The 8,806-nt window shown below is 41.3% G+C and overlaps 1 pseudogene; it reads right to left on the reverse strand.

The window, feature by feature from the left end:
- Positions 1 to 6,463: 6,463 nt before the first annotated feature.
- LOC118850833 lies at positions 6,464 to 7,977 on the reverse strand (annotated as a pseudogene).
- Between the last annotated feature and the right edge of the window lie 829 nt (positions 7,978 to 8,806).

Raw genomic sequence — 8,806 nt, forward strand, 5'->3', positions numbered from 1 at the left:
CTCTCCCTATCTCCCTCTCTCAATATATTCCTATCTCATCTCTTAATTAGATTTTATTTCTTTTAGATATCTTCCCTTCATCTTCAACTCACCGTGTGTCCGCTCTCTCTCTCTCTCTGTATATATATATATATATATATATATATATATATATGCATACATATATATACACACACATATATATGTATATATATACACATACATACACATTCACTTATATATATATATACATAAAGATATAGATATAGATATATATGCATATTCCCTTCAGCTATCCTAATACTGAGGTCTCATGAATCATACACGTCATCTTTCCATGTAGGAATGTAAACAAAACAGTTCAACTTACTAAGTCCCTTGCAATTTATTTTTCTTCTTCTGTTTCTTGATTACCTTTTCATGCTCCTCTTGATTCTTGTGTTTGAAAGTCAAATTTTCTATTCAGTTCTGGTCTTTTCACTGAGAAAGCTTGAAAGTCCTCTATTTTATTGAAAATCCATATTTTGCCTTGGAGCATGATACTCAGTTTTGCTGGGTAGGTGATTCTAGGTTTTAATCCTAGCTCCATTGACCTCCAGAATATCGCATTCCAAGCCCTTCTATCTCTTAATGTAGAAGCTGCCAGGTCTGGGGTTATTCTGATTTTGTTTCCACAATACTCAAATAGTTTCTTTCTGGCTGCTTGCAGAATTTTCTCCTTGACCTGAGAGGTCTGGAATTTGGTGATAATATTCCTAGGTGTTTTCTTTTGAGGATCTTTTTCAGGAGGCAATTGGTGGATTCTTTCAATTTCTATTTTGCCCTGTGGCTCTAGAATATCAGGGCAGTTCTCTTTGAAAATTTCTTGAAAGATGATATCTAGGCTCTTTTTTTGATCATGGCTTTCAGAGAGTCCAATAATTCTTAAATTATCTCTCCTGGATCTATTTTCCAGGTCAGCAATTTTTGCAATGAAATATTTCACATTGTCTTCCATTTTTTCATTCCTTTGGTTCTGTTTTATAATATCTTGATTTCTCATAATGTCACTAGCTTCCACTTGCTCCAATCTAATTTTTAAGGTAGTATTTTCTTCAGCGGTCTTTTGGACCTCCTTTTCTATTTGGCTAATTCTGCCTTTCAAGGCATTCTTCTCCTCATTTCCTTTTTGGGGCTCTTTTGCCATTTGAGTTAGTCTATTTTTAAGGTGTTGTTTGCTTCAGTGTATTTTTCAGTATTTTTTTGGGTCTCCTTTAGCAAGTCATTGACTTGTTTTTCATGGTTTTCTCACATCCTTCTCATTTCTCTTTCCAATTTTTCCGCTACTTCTCTAACTCGCTTTTCCAATCCTTTTTGAGCTCTTCCATGGCCTGGGACCAGTTCATGTTTTTCTTGGAGGCTTTTGGTGTAGGTTCTTGCACTTTATTGACTTCTTCTGGCTGTATGTTTTGGTCTTCTTTGTCACCAAACAAAGAATCCGAAGTCTGAGACTGAATCTGGGTCCTTTTTCGCTGCCTGGCCATATTACCAACCAACTAACTTGACCCTTGAGTTTTTCGTCGGGGTATGACTGGTTGTAGACTAAAGAGTTCTATGTTCCATGTTTGGGGGGGATGCGCCAGCTCTGCCACACCAGCACTCCTCCTTCCCCAAGAACCCCTACCCGGACTGGGCTTAGATGTTCAGCAGGCTATGCACTCCTGCTCTGATCCACCACTTAATTCGTCCCACCAGGTGGGCCTGGGGCCGGAAGGAACTGCAGCTGTAGCTGCCCCACCTCTGCTGCCCTAGGGGCAGTGGCCGAACCGTCAACTCCTTCCACTCCCGCAGCTTTTCCCACTAACCTTCTCTGCTCTCTTTGGTGTTTGTGAGTTGAGAAGTCTGGTAACTGCCACAGCTCACTGATTCAGGGTGCTAGGGCCCGCTCGGCCTGGCTCCTGGTCTGGTTTGTCTGCACCGCTTACACTGGGCTCTGCTCAACTCTGCTCCCAACTCCCAGCTCCCAGCTCCCAGCTCTGTGTGAGATAGACCTCACCCAGAGACCATCCAGGCTGTCTGGGGCTGGAGCCCTGCTTCCTTCTGCTCTTTTGTGGTTTCTGCAGTTCTAGAATTGGTTCAGAGCCATTTTTCTAGGTTTTTGGAGGGACTCAGCAGGGAGCTCATGCTAGTCCCTGCTTTCCAGCCACCATCTTATCCTTGTGACATTATCATCAAGGTAGTGAAGAGGTTAAAGAAAACTGATGATGATAGGGGAACAATAGGTTTCTAGGGGTGATCGAGACCCCAAAATACCAATATGCCAGGTTCTGCCAAAAGAATTCGACTGAAGCCTTCTCAGCCAAGGGAAAAGGCAAAGTTTATTAGGGATTCACCTTAATAGGTTGTCTTAAGAAATCCCACCCTTTGTGATGCCTGTTTTCACAAACAGGCCAGATTCAATATAAACTAAGCTAGATTGAATCTGAGCCTTAAAAAATTTCTATCACTCAACTATTCATTGGAGCTAAATCCTTTTAGATTCATGATGAGAGTTGATAGTACCTTCCTGGAGTACATATGACTCAGTATTGTTATAGGTGTAACAGATCTCAAATCTTGATTTTGGCTATTGAGGTAGAGTAAGAAGACCAGCCATGTGATCATGATAAAGAAGCAATAATAAAGCTCTCTGCCAGGGTCAGTATGGGGCAATGGTAGCTATGTAATAGGTGCTTAATAAATGCATTTTGAGCTGAATAATATTCTAAAGCTCCACTTTGTGGGAAGTAGAGTTTTGATATTAGTTCGCCTGAGTTTCCTTTTTTATTACAGCTCTTATAGATAGAGCACCCTTCTTCCTGGGGCCTGCTGTCCTAAGTGGTGAATCCCTGGCTTAGGCTGACATTTCTTGAGGGACTACAATCTATTCACTTCACTGCTGACTAGACTCTATCTCTTGATTTTCTCTCTACCTTATGGGCAGAAGCTTTGTCTCCACAAGGATACTCTTCTTCCAGTTCCCCTTTATTTATTGCCTTCCCCTATTAGAAAATAAACCCCTTAAAAGCAGGGACTGTCATGTTTACTGGTATTTGTATCTACAGCTCTTAGCACAGTGGCTGGCCCATAGTAAGCACTGGGTTTCTTTCTGTCTTTTTTCTTTCCTTCCTTCCTTCCTTCCTTCCTTCCTTCCTTCCTTCCTTTTTTCTTCTTTTCTCTTTCCTTCCTTCCTTGTTCCTTCCTTCCTTCCTTTTTTCTTCCTTTCTCCTTCCTTATTCCTTCCTTCTTTCCTTCCTTCCTTCCTTCTTTTTTACATCTCTATACTGCAAGATCCTTGAGAGAAGATACAGTATCTTGTACATAGGATAAGCACATGACAATCACTTAATAAATATTATTTATTGAATGAATGATTGAAACATTGGACCATAGTATAGGGTCAACACATAGTAGCCACTCAATTTTTACAAAAGCATTTATTGAGCACTATATGATAGACGTTATTGTAAGTGCTAGGAACACAGACACAAAAAGCAGAAAGAGTCTCTGTCCTCAAGGAGCCTACATTGTAATTGGAAGAAAATGGGTAGTTTAAAAGGGTGGTGGTGGTAGTGGTACAATATGCCCAGTGCAGGAGGCATTGTGGAGAAAGTTCAAGAGAGTCAGGAGGGCAGCCTGGAAAGGAGAAAAGATGTGTCTGGCTTGGGCATCCTCTGTAAAATTGAGGTTCTGGAATTAGCTAATCATAGCGAGAGGCCACGGTATGGACGGTGCTTCCAATGTGTTAAGTCCAGGCATACAGTAAACTTTCCAGCATGGAGACGTTTTGGGGACATTATAAAGAAACCCTGGAGAGTCAAGGAGGGGAAGGAATAAAAAATATTTGTTGAATGAATGATGGGCATAATCATATGTTGAATTGTCATAGCATCTCTTTTGCCAAAACCTTCAAAAGTTTTGGGGACTATGTTTTCATTCACCCCCAGAATATCTTAGTGGAGCAGCATATGAATCATTTTAATAAGTCAATGGTGTGATGTGGCAGTCAACAGAGTTAGTGTGGACTTAGGCTTCATTAAAAAGGCTTAGCTACTAGGAATAAGGAAGTCCTACTCTTTTTATACTGTGCCCCCATCAGTCTCCATCGGGACTGGGTCTCAGTGGTAGCCACCCGGGCACACCTCTTTCTTCTTTCTCTTCCCAGCCCAATGGCATGCCAAGCTCCGCAAATTTGCTGCCTCAACAATGATTAATGATCTTTTAAAATTAATGACCTCTTAATTACTAAGTCCCATGACTTCCTTTCAGTCCACATCCTCCCTGATCTTTTTTGCAACATTAGACACTACTGATCACCCCCTTCTCCTAAACCTTCTCCCATCCATTGACCTGAATGGCTCTGCTTTCTGTTAGTTCATTGCCTCCCTGTTTGACCACTCCCTAGTCTCTCCATCTTGCTCCCATAATCCAAGTCTGGGTGATCCCCCAAGGACTCTGCCCTAATTTCTCTTTTCTTGTGCCTTGGTGATGTTATGAGCTCTTCTAGGACCACAACCACATTGGTGATGCCCCATTTATATATCCAGGTCTAATCTCTCTCCTGAACTGTCTCCAAATGATGGCTAAAAAATGTCACCAAAAAAAATAAAAATAAACAACGTCACCTGGTTTTCCTATTGGCTCCCCCAATTCAGTAACTCCAAAATGGAATCTATCCTCTTCGCTCCTAAACTTATCCCTTCTCCAAACTTCCTTATTTCTGTTGATAAAAATGCCATTCTTCTAGTCATCTAGGCTTGTAACCTTGACTCTTCTTTCTTTCTAATCACTCCTATTCAATAAGTTGCCACATTTGGCCAAATCTACCTCTGCAATGTCACCCATACATATCCCTTTTACTCCATGCATGCTGCCCATTACCCAGTTAGATCTTTGTCACCTGTCACCTGAACCATTACAATAAACTCTCGCTTAGTCTGCTCACTTCCCATCTCCAATCTGTTACATGCAGCTGCCAGAATAGTCTTCCTGAGACTCAACTGTGATCCTACAGTTCCCCTGGTCAAACTCTTCGGGCTTTCCTATTGTTTCTAAGGCAAGGCTCTCCACCATCTCGCTGTAACCTATCTCTTGAACTTCATTCAATATTATTTTTCTTTCCACCTTTACATCCTTGTCAAATTGGTCTACAAGCTCTCATCTAAGGTAGACAGGCCAATGTCCACATCCATGCATTTGCACATGCTATTAGCTATGTCTGAAATACACACATTCCCATCACCTCTCTAGCTCTCAAAATCTTTCCAAGCTTACCTCAAGGCTACTTTGCCCAAAAAGCATGGTCTCATCACAGAAAAGGATTTGTTCTTTGAAGTTTGAATTCAATCAAAGGTCCATACTTGAAGACCTAGAGGGCCATATATGGCCTTGAGGCCACAGGTTCCCAACCCCTGGAATCCCTTCTCTATCTCCTTAGATTGTCTGAGAGAACTTTGGCTCTCTCCTTTGCCTTCATTACAACTTACCTTTGGCCTGTGTCATCTCCTTTTGGAAATTGTTTCTCATCTTGTTTTAATTATTAACTTCACCATAAACAAGCACCTTCATTACAAAGAAGAAAGTAAATTAAATCATTGAGTTCAGTCATGGACAGTTTTATTTAAAGTATTTGTCAAATTTTATATATCAGGTAGCATTGATATGGCACTTGAAAGTTTGCAAAGCACTTTCACTGTGTTGTCTCATTTGATCCTCCTAACACTCTGTGAGGTAGGGCCTATTATTTCCCACATTTTGCAGGTTAGGAAAATGAGGCTGAGAATAGTTAAGTGACTTGCCCATGGTCAGTTGTTCAGTTGTTTTTCAGTTGTGTCCAACTCTTCATGACCCCATTTGAGTTTTCTTGGCAAAGAAACTGGAGTGCTTTTCCATTTCCTTCTCCAGTTCATTTTACAAATGAGGAAACTGAGGTAAACAGGGTTAAGTGACTTGCCCAGGGTCACACCACTACTAAGTGTCTGGAGCCAGATTTGAACTCAGGGCTTCCTGACTCTAAGTCCTGCACTCTATCCCCTATTCCTCTTTTATTTATGTTCTTTTCCCAAACTTTCCATTTTCTTCTGTGTAGTTTATATCATATTTATATAATATGATTTATATAGCTTTCATCCTGCATATATTAAAATATATAAAATATTTTTATTGTACATGCTATTTCCACCCAGGATGATGTGAGGATAGAGATTGTACCATTTTAAAATATTTGTATGCCCAGGGTCTGTAAGTGTCTTTTAACACATAGTAGGTGCCTACATGTTTGTTGGATTTGATTTTGGGCATGCTATATGTGGGAGATAGTTTTTGTGCAAGACAAAGACACTCAAACCATTTGCCAGTTCTCTGGGAATGCAGCAGGACATATCAGTGCCATTGGACCCAACCTGGCAGCCACAGGTGTCTGCACCACTGTCTCTCCTCATGCCCTGCCTTTTCTCTGCTTATAGCCTCACCTAGGAGACAATCGACCATCCAGAAGTGGTACAGGACAGGTGGATCAGGCATAGGGTTGTATTGAGCCTATTTGGGGGCAGAGGGGAGTAGCTGAATATTTCACCACAAATTAGCCATTTCAACATCATGAACTTGGGGTCACAATGGGCTCCATTCACAGGCAGCCTCACCAAGGAGCTCAGGCGTAGGGGTGACTGTGTGAATAACTGATAAGTAGCTGTTGGTGTCTGCTGGCTTGCTTTCATTGGTTCTGTTATATGTTTGCATTTCTGTGCTTCCTGAGGTCTTTGAACAAGGAGCAAAGGTTTAAGAAGAAATCTCACAGTCCCAGCCCTGGGCGTAAGGAGCCAAAGGCAGAAAAGCAAACTCCAGATTCAGGTTTGTCTGGTTGGTTTTAAGTGTATATTGCTTAGATGCTGGAGTACATTTGCCCAAATCATCTGCCTTCTCCAAAAAGAATATTAAATGTTCTGCATCAGTTCATGGGCACGTGATCCACATGTTTGTTTGGAATAAGAAAAATAAAATTCAAATTCCAACTTCACCATTTACTAGCTGTATGACCTGGGGAAAGTCATTAAACCTCTCAGCCTCAATTTCTTGCATTGAAAAATGGGATTAAGAATTCCTGCTCTAACTCTTTCACTGGCTTATTGTGAGGATCCAATGAAATCATGCATATAAAAGCATTCTTTTTTAGTTTTAAACTTTAAAAAATTCAGAACAGCCTTTTTGTATCATGTACATGAATTATAAGGCAAGGCTCTCCACCATCTCGCTGTAACCTATCTCTTGAACTTCATTCAGTATTATTTTTCTTTCCACCTTTACATCCTTGTCAAATTGGTCTACAAGCTCTCATCTAAGGTAGACAGGCCAATGTCCACATCCATGCATTTGCACATGCTATTTGCACATGGCAGTCACTATGGGAGCCTTCTCTAGGGAGCAGGGAGTAGAAATAAAATTTATGTATAATTAGGAAAGTTGAAGGTTAAAGAGAAGTACCTCAAAGTCCAAGGATTACTCTCTCTCCAAATATCCTTGACAACATCTCCAAGGTTCTCTTTTGTGAATGTATGGAATTTTAGGCCAGGCTCCACTGTAGCAAGCTCTGTGTTACATGTATGCAATTTTTCCATCACTTGCTTGAGAATGATGAGGGAAGCCTTGCTTGTTTCTTTCAGAATCATAGCTTCTTGCAAAGATCTCAGTGGGCCTTCTGAAACAAAACCAATGACTGGAGCATCACATTGAACAAATTATCCTGGAGGGTCTATATGTGACAGCTGTGGGCCTTTCGCCTTGCCTCCTCCAAACAACAGCACCACTCCAAATGGTTGAGACCTGGCACCCTGATGTTAGGTATCTGTTTCTCCTTCCTTAAACTGCAATGCCGAGTAGGACATGGCTCTGGTCATGTTGCTCACTCTCATGGTCCCATTGTATGTGAACCAGTCATTCTATATATACACTCTGGCTTTATCAAAGTCTGTTTGCATATGCCATTAACCAAATTGTGGCACACCTTAGATGATCATCGATCTTGAGAAGGGCAGCTAGGTGGCTCAGTGGACAGAGTGCCAGGCTTGGAGTCAGGATGACTCATTTTCCTGAGGTCAAATCTGGCCTCAGACATTTATTAGATGTGTGACCCTGGTGAAGTCACTTAACCCAGTTTGCCTCAATTCCTCACCTGTAAAATGAGCTGGAGAAGGAAATAGTAAACAATTCCATTCTCTTTGACAAGAAAACCACAAATGGGGTTATGAAGAATCCAACATGACTGAACAACATCTGATCCTGATGATTTTCTTAATGCTGCTGAGAAGTGGGAAGGTGATTTAGTTCTCTACCCCTCGGTATACACCATCTAGCATCTAGATCCCAGTGGTTACGGAGTCAAGCTTGACAGCTTCAGTGGCATATTCCTTTTGGAGTGGGGACCATCTTCAGTTGTCCTGTTCTATATCTTGCCACTGGACCCAGATGGCTGTTGACCTTGTATAGCCCTCCCTCACTTAAATCCAATTCATTTGCATGTCGTGGCATTACCTCCCTTATGTTATGGCCCTCTTTGAGAATGAAGGACAAACAACAACAACAACCACCACAACAAACATTTGGAGTCATCTTCCCTCAGTAGAGTGTTTATACTCCCGCTGATGGGGAACACAGTGAAGACCAGAATTGGTCACTATGCTGTGACTCTAAGGTCCAATGTGCCTTCACCAGCCCCACCCAAGAGGAGTCTATTAAGTGTTTCGGAAAGCAGATTACTCTCTGCAAATAATAAGCACTGAGACTTAGGTAGAATTTCAAAGTTTCAAAGCATTTT

This window comes from Trichosurus vulpecula, chromosome 5 (assembly GCF_011100635.1).
Source record: "Trichosurus vulpecula isolate mTriVul1 chromosome 5, mTriVul1.pri, whole genome shotgun sequence".
In the NCBI taxonomy this organism is placed as follows: Eukaryota; Metazoa; Chordata; class Mammalia; order Diprotodontia; family Phalangeridae; genus Trichosurus; species Trichosurus vulpecula.